Below are 15,468 nucleotides of genomic sequence, written 5' to 3'. Positions count from 1 at the left end.
ACTCCCTTGATAAAAAGGCAGTCTAGAAGAAGTCACTGCTCAGCGCTTATGGCTGTCAGGGCACTGGGCATGGGAAGGCTCTGTGCTCTGCCTCAAAGCCCACAGCCTCACATGTGTCACTGTCCTTCTGCACAGGCACCGAGCTCTGCTGCAGGCATCCACTGCCACACAGCACCAAGAGGTGCAAAGCTGTCCTGCAGCAATGCTGAGCTGGATGACGTGGCCACATTCACCACACAGATAGCACTGGAGATGTGAACACAGCTACATCTGAGTGCCTGTTCTGTTGTCTGGGACGACATTCTCCAAACCAAACCCTCACTACCAAGCACTGTAATTTCCCCGCTGTTTCCCAGAGTGTTGTATTAATTATTATCAGTATTATCTGTGTGATCACAACACGCATCTCCATCACATGTACTGAGGGAGCTCTGTCCCAGGGGATGCCCAAAGCAAAAGGCCAATGTCCTTGGATTCCTTCAGTGTGAGCACAGGGCAGGAAGAAGGAGGGGACCAGGAGAGGACGTGGAGGGAACCTGGAGGGGGCCAGGGAGGGTCCAGCTCTGATCCCATAGCTACAGCATCCAGGCAGATCCACACCCACACGGCACTGCTGAGCGGCTGTTAGTGAGGGAGCTGGGGGAGCACCATCAGATATCTCCAGGAGCGTTCCCCATCCAAGGAAAGATGAAGAAACGCAGATCTGTTTGAAACTGCAGGTAGTGCATGATAAAAGCCAGTTATCACAGGTTGGAAAGAGGCAGAGCTGACCCTGCAGTTCTGACTGAGAGAGTGATGGGAGAAGCTGGCGCTCGGAGGGTCTGATAGATGAAGACAAACACCTTTGGGGATGGGAGTGAAAAGGTGCGCTCAGTGAGGAAGAGGAAAGCTATGGTTGGCTGCAGTCCCAGCGAGGGGCCAGAAGAATTATCTCAGTAACAGCCTTCTGGATGGATATTAGCAGGCTGCCCTCACATTTGTTACGGCTTGAGAAAAGGATGTGTCAAGAACCAAGTCATGAGGAGATAACAGCCTGGATGCGGGTGGAGAAGCAAGGTCACACCTGGGAGCTATGGAGGGAAACGCAGCCCCAGGCTGGGCTCTGAGTCAGAAACTGTGCCTGAGAGGTGAGGATAAGTGCTGGAGAAAGGCTGACGTAGTGCATAGCTCTGCTTCCATGCAAGGAGGGGCCAAAAGGGCATTCATGGGCTGCTGAGTCACTGATAGGAAGGAAAGGCCTGCATCGGGGGCAGACTTCAATAGGAGCCCATAGGCAGATCCCCATGGGCCATATGCTGGCTGAGCACCCTCTCTGCACCAGGGACAGTCCCAGAAAGAAATCTCTTCCGCTGTGCTCTGGAAAGCATTCACCAGCCATGAGGCAGAAGCAAGGAAATAAAACAACCACAATGATTCTGGGTTGGTTTGTTTGTTTTTCATACAATGGGATGAGAGGGGGAGCAACTGAACTGCTCCATGGTCAGACATGGACCCGAGCATGGGCCGAGCACAGCAGTGCCACTGCAGGCTGTGATCAGGACACACCAGCACCCAGCAGCACTGCAGGGAGCTTTTGTAGCCAGCAGTGCTTCTTTCCCCTCTTGCAGAATCGCTTCTGACCATCATCACACTTCAGAGTGAAATTAGAGGTGGTGTCACTTCTTGGTTTCACAGCACGGCTGCATTAGTATGCGGGTACGAGGCACGCAGCAGAAATATTCCTGCCTGCAGAGAGCTCTTGGATAGAAATGCTAAGGAGGGGAGTGGTAAAGCTGTTTTAATTGAAACCCTTTTATTTATTTCCATTTTATTCTTGCTCAAAGCCGGATTTACAGGGAAGTTTCAAAGCTGCTAAACCAGCAGACGTTCAAGCCCCTCTTGATGTGTACATAGCTGGCGTGAGCAAACACACCGCCCTGTTGCTGCTTCCTTTGTCTTCCCACCCTTCATTCTTTCTCGTTACTCTTATTTGCTGTGTCTGATCTCCAGCAAAAGCTGTCTCTTGCTCTGCGCTGCTACAAAGCTCAACACAGGGAACCCTTTCAATCTCAAAGATGCCCCTGAACGTTGCTTTAGCAGAAACAATAAATAACAACGTGGGGAGCTTGCATTTAACCAGGCTGAACATGTGTTTGCTTGTTTGCTTTTTAAAACAATGCTTATTTTTATGCCCTAGAGAGGTAGGTTCTAACCAGCACTCCGGAGCTGCCTTCATTCCTGCCCCTGTCCCAGAGCTGGGGGTGCTGGGGGGGCGCACTGGGAGGCAGAGCAGGGCTGGGGGGCCATGCAGGCACTGCGGCTGGCTGCTGCTTCCTGTGACTGCTGGGTGAAAAACCCTCCGTTTTTCCTAAGTGGGAACATTTGCCTTTAATGAGACTAAGAGGTTTTTTGCTCACTCTTTTTTCTTTTTTTTTTCTTTTTCTTCAGAGAAGCAAGAAGTGGAAATATGTTCTTTTCTAACAAATAAAGCATCAGGCACACTTCAGCCGTGGGATTAACGCCCCATCCCTGTGCAGCACAGCCCTATGGACCTAGCCCACCTGTCCCCAGTCTGCCTGTGACCATCCCTGCAGCAGGGGCAGCCATGGGGCCGCTCCCACCAGCAGCACCGCAGCCACCCCATGTCATAGAGCCACAGAACCATAGAATCATTCAGGTTGGAAAAGCCCTCACAGATGCCCACCCCACCCACAGCTCCATGCCCATCAGCACATCCCTCTGTGGCACATCCCCATTGCTATGGGACGCCTCCAGGTGCTCTTTTGGAGAAGAAATTGTTTGTGATACCCTGCCCTGTGAGCCCAACCTGGTACACGTCCCACAGGGGCTCCCCAGAGCTGGGGGTGTATTACATCTACAGCAGAAATAAAGCCAGGGTGATCCCACTCCATATGCTCTATTGCATTGAAACTACGTGGCAGATCCATCCACTTTTAAGCTGTGCATTTATTTGCCACACAAATTTGGGTCACTGGGGTTTATGCTGTAGCTAATTAATGCATCTCTGCATTAGATCTGGCTACAGCACTGCTGGACAATGCCATGGGAATGTTGTTCTATAAAGGAACAGATACACCAGGGCTGGGCACATACTGGTTTTCAGACTACAAACAGCACTGATATTTATTCTGGATTTCCACACAAAGCTAAAATTCTCTGCAAAATAAGAATTCTGATGAAATTCTTTCAACGTGTACCAAAAGTTTGTTTTAATAAGAGAAAATCGTTCAGTCTTGCTGCGGGCAACTGATGTCAGCGCCATCAGAGCCTGCTAATGAGCACCAACCAAACAAATATGTGAAACACCAAAAAGAATTAACCACTTTTCTGTCACGTCAAATGGAGAGCGCATGGAGAAAACAGCTGCAATGTGACTCATTCTGACTTTTTCCAGCAGAAAGCTCCTCGTGCAGTGCTTTAACAGACAGTCAGCTCCTGACAGAGCAAAGCTGATGTGCAGCCATCCATGGGGCACTCACAGCCGGGCAGGCAGAGGAAGGTCCCTGCAGAGGGTCCCCAGCAGGGAGGTCAGGGCCAACCACGGGTCCATGGCATCTGCTGGCCCCTGTGCTCTGGTCCTGCCCCCAGTGGCCATGGCTCGTGGCAGGCAGCTTGTTGGGAAACCCTTGGCTCCATTTTGTTCGCACTCTGCCAAAGGGTGTTGAGGTCCCCCACGCCCCTCTGGATGTTCCTTGTCAACACTTCATCTCCCAGGCCTGTAGCCAGGCCTCTCCCTTTGGGCCGATGCTGATACTGGAGGAATCTGGGCCTCAGATAAGAGGGGTGGAGGGGGGGGCAGGGCAGGCAAGCAGGATTTATGGGCATGGGCAGCGTGCACACAGCAATGTAGGGCCTTGGGGCCGTACAGCATGCTGGCAGTGATGCCCGATGCTTCAGCCCCATCTCCAGAGGAAGGAGCACCACACATAAATCACTTTCAACGAGTCACGTTGAAATATTGGTGCTGCTTTCAGGAATGGATGGACTGATCTCAGAACAAAGTCACAGCTCTTGGCTTGCTGAAGTTGTTGCTTAAATTCTCATGAAAACACGTCTTCTGTCTGGGATACTTCTACTGGGGTTTGGGGTTTGGTCTTCCTTTTGCTCCGTGCATAGACCAAAATGCACCCAGTGCCTGCTCTAGTGGGGGCCCACTGCACCTGGAACTGGCTGGGCTTTGAGGTTCCTTCCAACCCAAAGTTGTTCTCTGATGCTCTGATTCTATGTATGCCTCTAGGTACAGGATCCAGTCTTCCATGTTCACCTCTACGTCCCTACAGTGTCTCTATGGCTCTGGCAGCTGGCAGAACTGAGTCATCTCTCCAACTCCATATAACAGCTCTATATAATAGAACTAAGCAGAGATGCAGCCCTGTGACCACTGGCACTGGGGAGGCTCAGTGCTGGGTTGGCCCAACCTGGTGATTTGTGCCATGGGATGAGAGGGAGCCCTCAAAACAACGTGGCACATTTCCTTATCCTCCTCACATTACACTTCCACTCCCTGAAAGTCCATTCAATCCAGTAATGCATGTGAGCACCACCACCATCTGCTTCCACGCCACAAAGCCCCACAGCACAGCCGCTCTCACCCCATCCCTGTGCACCACACTTCAGCAATGGGGATGGTGGCACCTTGGGCTCAGCACGCGGCTCCCTCCTTTCAGTTGAAACTGGCTTCTGCCTTCCTGCCACCCTACCCACGTGTTCAGTTCCATTTCCCTGATTGTTTGTGGGATGAAATGCTGTTGCTAGCATGGCTAACATGTTTGGAGAGAGGGAACGAAAAAGGAGAGGTAGGGAGGGAGGAAAGCAAGGAGGAAACAAAGACAGCATTGTTATCTCTTCCAAAAAACTGCAGATACTTATTCAAGGCAGAATGACTGGTTGGGATTGTGGTTTGCTTTACATATGTGTTTAACCTTGTGAAATAGTCAACAGCCTGGAAAGAAAACACCACACTCAAAGGCAGAGGCTGAACAAGACTCCCAGGCCCTGGGCCTGATTTTCCAATTTGGGGCACTTGGCTGGAGCCCAGCCTTGGCTCCTCAATATGAGGCTTCTGGATTCCAAGGGTGGGAAGGGCTGGGAAGGTCCCCCTCCCCAACCAATGGTGTCTTCCCCCTGTCCAGCAGGAGCAGCACAAGGGGCTTTATCATGCTCTGTCTTATCAGTTGCTAGCAGATGCTGCAGGACGATTTGTCATCTAAGCCTTGGCGTGCCTCTCTCCAGCCAAGCAGCCGTAAGAGCCAGAAACCCAAACAGAAAAAGAAAGAAAAAAAGAAAAAAGGGAAAAAGTGGAACAATGTGACAGAAAGCACAAATTCTGCAACACAGAAATGTGAAGCGGGGAGGGGGGGGGGGGAACAGGCTGTGCTGTCGTGCCAACTTTCCAGGGTTTAGAGCACAATCTTTTCTGTGGTACCACCGATGATGATGAAGTTTTCCTGACACTTCCCATCAGGAGGCTCTGCATTCACTCGAGCAGCGCTTTGCCAGACTCAAATCAATTGGGCTGAAATTTCCCATGTTTGGTGTCTGCCTCGGGCAGAAGATGAGGAAACAATCCAGTCCACATGGCACAGCCGTGGCTGAGAGCAAGGGTACAGGAAAACACCATGTACTGCTATTAAAAAAAGAAAACAACTCCATTTCCAATTATATTTATTTTATCCTCTTGAGAAGTTCTTGCTCTTCCATGACGTGGAACAGATGCTCAGCATCTTCCCAGAAGCAGCTTTGCTTGCAGATACACACTTTGGTTCTGTGGGAATCTGCCCCTAATGAGATGGGACCGGAGTGCTCCCATAGGGGGGTCCCAGGGCCAGCAGTGCCTGCGGGGGGGGGACAGGAGCAGGTGGGGACGCATGGGGTGATGGCACAGCACAGACTGCTGTGGGGCTTAGCGAGGAGATGCGATGGGATGAGATGGCAGCCAGGGCAAAGGGAGAACCAAATGGTTGGTGTGCCTCTCATCTTTCGGCTGTGAGCACATGAACTGAAGTGACGCAGCACCACACCTGCTCACCTCTTGCTTTCTATCCCACCTCCCATGGGAAGAGCTCTATTTAGCTCTCTCATTGCTGACTATGGGTTGTCGACAGCTTCTTTTTCCCCTCTGGTGATTTGGCTGAGTTCTATTGCTCAACCAGGTGGAAGCTGGGCAGTATAAACACAGCATGGAGGGAGCCCAGAACAGCCAGGGCTCGTCCCCATCTCTGAGCACCAGGACAAGTTGGGGACAGATGTGGTGGCAGCTCAGGAGAGGCTGGGAATAGGGAAGAGAAGGATTTGGAGCCTTTCTCCCTCATTTCGATGAGAAATTCCATCTCGGACTCGAGGAAATCCTGCTAACTAGATTTTCATTTGAAACACTGTGTTTCCACAAAAGGTTTTGATTTCCATGCATCAGCATTTTCCAAAAAAAAAAAAAAGAGGCAAGTTTTGTTGAAATATTCCTCCCCCACCAGAAGGGGATCACTCAGCTCCAATGGGGAGCTGGGACCCAACCGGAGACCCACATCCACAACCATCAGAGCCTCCTAATTGCTCTGCTCTCATTAACCCAGGCTGGGGATGTCCAGCAAACCACAGCAGCCCCGGGTGGCAGCGCTTGAGGGGAAGAACTTCAGCTGCTGCAGCAAGCAGCCTGTGTGCCGAGACCGCCGAGCAGATGGGCTGTGGCCATTTCTTGTTTTAATCCTCATCCAGGAAAGAGAGCGGCGGGCGAAGGAATGGCTTTGTGTCCTACATGAACTGGGAAAATAAAAAGGGACAGAACTGCCTGTCCATCAGATTCTTCCCCCCTTTCCTGCCCCTTCTGCAGCTGGGGAAACCGCCGGAGCTTCGGAGGCCGTTTGGAGCCGGCTGTGCGGACGCAGGCTTTTGGAAACGTGCAATTACATCCACAGGCGTCTCCTTGTAGCTTAAGCAGGTTTAATATTACAGGCAGGCACAGGAAATCTTGGCCCTTTTTTCTTTTCTTTCTTAAATTATTTTTTAAACGCGCTCCTAGTAAAGTTAATGAATCACTCCCAAGAACGGGGCTTTTATTAGGGTCTGCAATTCGGCACAGATTCCTTTTCCTTTCCTGTGGCAGAAAGATGTCAATTAAATAAAATTCTTTTGTTTGAAACCTATTCCTACTGCTGCAGCAGGGTTTTATCCCCACACAATTAAAAAAAAAATAAAAGAAAAAAAAGCCCGATTTTCCTTTTGTTTAGGGTGGTCACAAACAACCGCTCAACCCCAAGCCACCCCAAAGCCCTCTCCCACAGCTGCTGTGAGCTCCATTTTCCTTTGCTGTGGTCCCATTAGTCCCCAGCAGCCCCCACGGACACACCACCCAGGCAGGAAGCCTTGCCCCATGGGCTCCTCCTGCACACATCCCAGGGGAGACCCCCACGTGCAGCCCCTGCTGGCCTCCCCCATTCCATAAGGGCCCCCAATCCTTTCCTCACCATCCAGATTTGGTGTTGCCCATAGGGGACACGGCCCCGGCTGCCGGTCTTTGAAGAGGTGGGAAGGCCACAGCTGATGGCTGCCACTAGTTTGCAATAATGCAATTTCTTTTGAAAATCTGAATGAGAATCATGCTAGTTTCATTAAAAAGAAAAAAGTTTCCCCCTCTCCTCCTCTCCCCAGCTGCACGGCAGCAGCCAGCAGGTGTGTGTCGATCGGCCGGCCGCTGAGATTTACAACCTGCTTCAGGATTTCTCAGCCAAGCTTGGGCTGGGGAAGTGTTTTCTGCTCACAAACAAAGGAGCTGCAGGCGGAGCCCTGAGGGACAAAACAACCGGAGATGAAAAAACAAACGCATCCTTCTCTAATGTGATTCAACCAAAAAAGCCATTGGGGCAAAGCACCCTAGATGGCTAAGGGGATAAAGTAGAGCAATGGGGTGACTCTTCCCTCCGGCTGTCCTCCTGCTGTAGAAGGGACGCATCAGGCATGGAGAGTGGATGCTAGAGGGGTGCAAGATGAATGCAGGAGGGGTCCAGGAGTGGATGGGTTCCTGTCCTGTCTGGCCACTGGCACTGGCTGAAGGAATTGCCCCAGCTGCCCTTGGCCTCCTGTCACCCAGCCAGCAACTCAGTTCCCTCCGTTTCAGCACTTCTTGTTCAAAATAGATCAAAGCTGTGGTGGAGGAGAAGCCACAGGAAGCAGCTGGGACTTCCCTTGGTCACCCGCACCCGCTGCACCCGGAGTTGTTCTCACTGGGCAGGGCTCTGCTGGCTGTGCTCTGTGCAGACAGCTGGCAGCAGGAGACACAGGCCTTGATGCTTGAAGCATGGCAGGGAGCAATTTGATGCAGGGAGAGAAAAAGTCAGCACCACTTACACTCTTGTACAGAGCTCTGCTGTGCATTGCACACCTCAGTGCTCCGCGAAGCTCCTGGGGAAGCGATAGCAGAGATCCAGAGGGATTTGTGCTGCATTTGCTGAGGCAATAGAGTGCATCCAGACGATACACCTTGCAGAATCCAGCCCTTGGGGGATGCTCTGTGAAAGCATCTTCCCTTCTGGAAGGGCTGTCTGCAGCAGACACCTCGTGGTAACTCTCCTGGTCTCCATCAAGTGTGCTGCTTTAGGTTCAATCTCAGTTTGTGCTGGAATCAATGGGAACATTCACTTGGAGCATTAGACTTGAAAGATGTTTTGCAGCATAATCCCTGCAGAGTCAGTGATCCGGTCAGTGCACTAAAGTCCTACGGCTTTTGAGTGCTTCAGGGCTGAGTGGAAGTAAGAAGAGGGCAGTGGGTGCCCACAGGTGCCTGACAGAGGAAAAACAGTTGCAAATCGAGACCCAGGGCAAAACCAGAAGCACTGGAGTGAGAAGGAGTCAGGGAAATCTTAGCTTAGACAAACAAAAGTGACGTAAGAGTGAGATTGGGTCGGAGGCTCCTCTGCCAAAGGAAATACTGCAGCCCCACTGCCTGGATGTAGTCAGCACCAAGCAGGACAAACCTGAGGGATGGATGCAGTAGCTCTGTCCCCACAACTCCACCACATGCATGGAGGTGACAGTGGCCCAGCAGACCTGCTCTGTGTTCCTCCATAGGCAGCCTGGCACAGTGCGAGGCCGGCACAGCAGCAGCATGCACACAGCTGTGCACATCTGGAGCAGGCTCCTCCAGCGTGAGCTCCTTGCCAGCAGCCAACCATTTTGGAAGAGCCCCACCAGCAGCTGCTCTGACAGAAGGGAGTGGAGCGTGCTGGCTGGAGGCTTGTGTAAGGGGCTGGCAAGTGCTGTGGGAGCTGAGAGAGCCATGAGAGCAGTCATGCACAGTGGGAGCAATGGGGCCATTCCCAGCCCCTCTCTGCTGCCTGAGGAATGGGACATCGATGGCTCCTGCAGCCCAACAGCCCCCTCACCGGCCCTGCTCAGCAGCAGGCTGCTGGTGGCACTCAAGCGTGGAAGGAAATGCATGGCTGAGAGCTGGAGGGAAATGCTGGGAGAGCTACTGTAGCTCAGGGAGCCATCCCTTCTGTTTCCCATATGGACTACGAATGAGCAGCATCAGGTAAGGCTTGTGAGTGTGCCGTGCCTCAAGTAGGCCAACGTGCCCACAGTGCCAGGAGAGCCGGAACTCAGGAGCACCAGGGCATGGAGAATACTGGAGAAGTGGGAGAGGAGCCTGAGCCACAGTGCAGGGCTGCCCCACTCTCCTTCCCACCCCCAGCCCCATTATCCGGCCCCACGGATCTCCAGCCCCGGCCGTCCCTGAACAAGCAGAGCTTTGTCCGATGTGTTTACTGCAGGCACGAGATTAAACCAAAGGAAACAAGGCAGCTCAAAGGCTTAGGGTCGTGACTCACACAGAGGGCTTCCCAGGCCGTCTTCACTCGGCACATTGCTCTGTCCCAAATGAAAAATGACTGAGTCTAAATAAATAAATAAAAGTCAATAAATCTTGTGCAGCAGAGATGGTGAGTGATTGGGGAATAGAAAAACCTGTTCAAACAGAGCAGCATATTCTAGGCAGAAAATTCAGCGTCACGTTCCACAGCTGAGAGGAGACACTATGTGGTGGGAGGAAGAGAAATAAATACACATTTCCCAGCTCTGTGGCACAGCTTCCAGCTGCAGGCTTGCTCTTGGGGCTGATGGGCATTGGGTACTTTGAGCAGTGCTGAGGTACTCTGATGTGTTCACATCTTTGTTGTGGGGAGATGCGCTGCCCCACTGCCTTGCAGCCACTGCAACACAAGTTTCCCCAAGCCTCCAAGTTTTCCTCGCAGTCAGAGGTTAAATAGCACAAACCTTCTGCCTGCACTAAGCTCATTGTGTCCACAAATCACACTGCAGAGCCAATCTCCACCCCAGTTATCAGCAATGGGCCGTGTGATGAGCATGAGAAACACCCAGGGTGGGAGGAAGACCCACGGCAGAGCCCTCTGCACACGGAGCCGTTACAGAGTGGAGCATTTGGCTCAGCCCGAGGTGGCTTTGTTCCCCCAGCCCAGCTAGCAGCGGGGCCACAAGGGCTGGGAAGGGAAAGAGGCTCTCAGCAGAAGGAAGCGGTTGCAGCAAGCATTAAGGCACTAATGAGACAGAGTAGAGCTAGCTTGTCTTGTACAGAAGGTTGGACTGCGTAATCTAATGGTCCCTTTGGCCTTACAATTTGTGAAACTGTTTCATTCTGGTAGATACTTGGCTCCGGCTTTAAATCGTCCTCTGCAATCCAACAGCAAAAAGCTGGGAAACACAAAGACGTTTGGACGCACACCAAAAAGCTCTTGGAGTCCTCTCTGATAGCACTGCGTGGCCAAAGCCTGCGGCAGCGCTCGTCCCACTCGATGCCGAGCGGCTCAGTGCTGCAGAGCTCAGCATCAGCCCAGCTCCTCGGGGACTGCGGGACGGCGCCTCTGCTCCCACAGCACACAGCCCATGGGCTTCGGAGAGGAGCGGAAAGCAGCCCCTCGTGGTGCATGCACTGATGGGCTCGGATAGAGCACGTCCCTCTGCTGAGTCCAGCCCCATTTCCCTGACAGTTGGAGTAATGGAGTCCAACCCTGCGGGCCCAGGGCCAGCCCAGCGCATTGTTTGAGGGCTATGATTGTTGCGTACTCCTCTCCCCCCACTGTGCCGTGTCACAGAGCCTCTCCGAGGCACACGGGGCAGTGTGAGCAGGGCTGAGAGGGAAGAGAAACTCGGAAGTGGGCTCTCCGTCGTATTTTCTGGTCCCAGGGCTCCTTGTTTGGATGCCAAGACAAACAAATAAATCATATTCAAAGGCATCTGCCCGCAATAGTGCTGAAGTCAGAAAAACATAAAAGAGGGGAGCTGAGATCAGGGGTCAGGATTCCTGTTAGACACAACAGCTTTGCTCAGTGCTTTCATTTCATTTTATTGCCTCTTCTGCTGCAGTTCAGATGAAAGTGATTATTTATTTTGTAGCCTTGCTTCGGCCTGTTTTGCCAATAGGAATCTGCGATAGGCTCGCAGCATTTCCTGGCACGGTGCGTGGATGGGGCTGCGTGCTGCAGGCAGCCACTGGCTCTGCATGGACACACTGATGAGGTTTGGTTAGCACAGAACCCTCACATCCTCCTTTCTCAGGCACTTTTCATCCAGTTGCTTTCACATTCCTTCCCATGGAGTCAATCCAGATACCAGGAGAGTGCCATCGCTTCTGCTGCTGCTGTTTAAAAGCAACTGTGTTCTGCAGTTTGGAGTGGAAAGGGAGTAAGTCTGAGGGATGCTGTGCTCACCCCAGGTAACATTTAGTGAGGATAATGCCAAGTGTCCATTTCCTGGAGAAACAAAGCACGTGACAGTCCCATTAAAACCATTAAGTGCCTATGTGATACTGATATCGATACTAATATCTCTGGGCAAGCAGCCTGCTTTAGTGTTGATGGAGGAGGAAAGCAGCTGCCAAGCATCCACCTCAGCTCCCAGAGCATCCCTGGAGCTCTCTGAGTCCTGGAGCAGCCCCACTGAGTCGGGAATCCCAGCAGCAATCTGGAAGGGGCACTGGGTCGGGGGCACAAGTTTGGCTCACACCCACCACCGCCGTACGGGCAGCAAGGCAGCAACAAATTGAAATTCAGCATGTGAAATCTCAACCCCAGACCTCAGGATTGCAAAAGCTTTCTGTAAGGAGCTCAGGGAAAGAAGTGAAATCAGCTAGGTCATTTCTCATCGCTCGCAGAGGCCAAAAGAGCCTAATTGGGACCTGATCTCAGCCGTTTGTTTGCCAGGACTCATACCAAAAAAAGCTCAGTCTGAATTAAAAAAAATAATAATAAATAAAAAAAGAATTTCCTTCCCTTCGTGGTTTGGATTTCTTCTCAATGTTGTTTCAATGCAAATCTGCTTGGTGTTTATCTGGAGCTGAAGGTGGTGGGAAATCAGCTGTGCATCAGCTCCGAGTGGGGCTGAGGACCAACTCTGCTATCAGTGAGCAGAGAAACTGTTGGCACCTGGACTTGATTTTCTGGTAGCAGATCCATCGGTCCCCCACACTGAATAGCTGGGAATGAAGAAGCTCAGCCTTGGGGTGTTTGCAGAGCGTTGGCTTTGTAGAGGAGTCGGTGGCCAGGACACGTGCCTTTCCACCAACACAGCCACCAGCAGGGAGCAAGCGAGTTGCCTCCTCCTCCCAATTTTTAGGCAAATTATTACTCATGCAAAAATTTGACAGAGTTCTGGGACTTGTGAAAGTTTTTTAATAAATCCCCAGCGATCGTCTCGCTACTCACAGAGAGCGAGTAACAGGATCCCATAAATCACAGCAAAACAAACTCAGCACTTTGGGTCAGGAAAATATTGAGAAATCTGTGGGTTTTACACTAATCCTCCCATGGCAGGGGCCCTGGAAATGCAGGGCTTTTTGCATCCTTCTGGCTCTGACACTCGCTTCCTACCCAGCCCACCTCTTGCCAGGCCTACAGGCACACAGGCACTCCAGGTGAAGCACAGTGCAGAGCAGGGAATGCTCTCCTGGGGCACAGCAAGCTCTGCAGCCCAGCAGGAGTCTGTCGCATAGACCACAACTTCTGGGCTCAAGTACCAGCTACTGCGTGGCCCATGGGCCATTTTGGACTTCTGTGGAGATGCAAAATCCCCCAGTGTCCATCTGCAGTCTGCTGAAGCTGCTTTTCTGCTTCAGCCCCAGCCCTGTGAGCCATCCCAGCAGGGCATCATGCAGGAGGAGAACAGGCTTTGGGGAGGGAGGCTTGAATCTGCATCTGGCGATGGGCTCTTTCATCTCCTCTTGGTTTGTTCTCTTCCAGAGAGACAGATTTTTTTTTTTTTAAGAATTTTTTCTTCCTTTTTTTTCCCTCCTGGTTTTTGCACCAAGAGCATCACATGTTGGCACTGAGCACACCAGCTTTTGGGTGACTACCATCCTGCAGGGGCTCATCAGGCCCACGGCCAGCACAAGCTGTCCTTGGCAACCGCAGAGCCCACACGTGGCACAAGAAATGCCCATGGCTCCAAAGAACCAGCCCCTACATGTGATCCTGGCAGTCAGCAGCCCGCCCTGCCCCTACCTGCCAGGAACATCTGCTGGCCAGAACAGTCCACGCACCCATCGTGCTGCCCTGTGATGTTCTGACAACAAAAAGAGTGGAGGAACAGGAGGAGAAGCCCCACTGCTTTATGGTGCATGCTGCAAAGGCAAAGTGAAGAGGGAGAACTCAGCAGCTGATGGCGATGCAGAGCACCGTTTGACATTTGAGATCTCCTCCCCCATCCCATTGACTCACAGTGATGGGGACACGGCCACTCTCATGTCAGGCAGGCGTTGCTCCATACCTCCCATGCAGAACAGGCTGCTGGCTCTGCAGGAACCAAACAAAGCACACCTGCATTATTTTCAGGGCCAGGTCTCTGCCTAGGAGAGGCCTGATGATCCCAGGGTGGGACAGCAGCATGCAGCCCCCTCCTCCCGCCACCCCCAGCATCCCTTCCTGAGCCATTTGGGTTCTCATCACGCACCAATCCATTGGTGACTTCAGCTGTAATTGTCTGCAGTCTGGCATCAATAAACTGAAGCATTTATTGCACTGTTTAAATCTAACACAGATTATAACAACCCAGTGAGGTTTTAATGCCTGAGCCAGGAAGCAGCCCCACAAACCCTTACTTTGCAGGCTGGAGGCCCTTCCCCACCACTGCAGCCCCATCCTGGCTTTGGTCTGCCTCTCCGTCCCCACCTCTCCAGGTACCCATGCGTTGTCCCCCACTCTGATGCCTGAGCACTGGTCCTGATCCATTGGGATCTTTTGCTCCAGCACAGCCGGTGCTCCCTGCCCATCGCAACGGGCGTGGGGAGGAAGGAGGGGATTTCCTCAGACCCTGCATCATCTGAACCCCCTGCAGGACAAGGGCCGGTCTTGGTCTCAGCTTCGTTTGGATTACAGAGTCTTCCTCAGAGTCTGTGCCAGCGTCAGAAAGCCCCATTTGCAGTGACACAATGTTTCTTCAAGTAACGCTTTCTTCTAAGACAACAATGAAGCGTAAGGAAGGGGCCGCAGTACGGGGGAACTTTACATTGAGATTTCGCAACTGTGGCATTCCAAACCAAAACAAAACGAGCCCGCAGGACGCTGGCAGCTCCCAGCAGCACTTCCCCAGGGCAGCGCAGGGACGAGGCCGGAGGAAGCCGTGGGAGCGATTGGGTTTCTTCGGACCCCTCACGCTGCCACCGCCCGGCGGCTGCCCAGATCCGATCAGGCTCCGGCCCCGTCTGCCGCTCGCATGTCAGGAATCGCTTAACAGGGACCGGCTGGGGCGGGTGAAGGGAGAGCTGCCGGTCCCCCCCCCCCCATCCCCGGCACGGTATTACTATCAGAAATATCAGACGTTTCGACTCAAATTAAAGTCAGGTTAAATATCTCAAATGCAGAAATTCCGCATGGTTCCAGATGGAAAGCGGTTCCTCAGCTCCAAGCTGAAAAAAAAAAAAAAATAAATAAGAAACCTTTCAGACCTGTGGCTGCTCCTCCACCAGGGAGAGACGGGAGCCCCCTCCGAATCTGAGAGCTTTGAAGTTGTAATTTGGCCAGACTAATGCAAAGCATGACATGTTGCTGGTGTATAAATACCCTCTTCAAGAAAAGCACAGCCTCGTGCCTTGTAAATACATGGTAATGATAGCAACCAAAGCAGAAATGTGTGCACCCATGAGTTGCACACAGCAGCACCCACACCGTGCACAGTGACACCCCAACGCAATGCGGAGCCCTGCAGATATTTCCCAGTACAGCACCACACAGCCCAGGCTGTGCCACCCAGCAGTGCTGCAGCACACATCTCACACACATTCCCACGTACTGGACAGCAATGTGCTAGCAATTATGCGTGGCAACACAATAGGGGGAGAAGCACTTCATCCACTGAGAGGATGAGTTGATTTAGGATGGGTTCTGTGCATGTTCCCCCCCCCCATTTGGACACATATTTAACGATACAAAGCTCAGCTTGTGAGCTCAGGGCAGTGGGACATCAGGGCAC

General features: G+C 52.3%; 1 long non-coding RNA gene across 1 annotated transcript in view; it reads right to left on the bottom strand.

Moving 5' to 3' along the window:
* Window positions 1-13,993: 13,993 nt before the first annotated feature.
* The window catches only part of LOC128076087 (uncharacterized), a 122,254-nt gene continuing 120,779 nt past the window's right edge, over window positions 13,994-15,468 (bottom strand). The window contains exon 2 of the long non-coding RNA XR_008204244.1: window positions 13,994-14,905. This is a non-coding gene — a long non-coding RNA (uncharacterized LOC128076087). The remainder of the gene's footprint in view (window positions 14,906-15,468) is intronic.

Source organism: Tympanuchus pallidicinctus, unplaced genomic scaffold (assembly GCF_026119805.1).
Source record: "Tympanuchus pallidicinctus isolate F22 unplaced genomic scaffold, pur_lepc_1.0 scaffold13, whole genome shotgun sequence".
Classification (NCBI taxonomy): domain Eukaryota; kingdom Metazoa; phylum Chordata; class Aves; order Galliformes; family Phasianidae; genus Tympanuchus; species Tympanuchus pallidicinctus.
Note: the sequence above shows the minus strand (reverse complement) of the source record. Positions and strands in the feature narration are given on the sequence as shown.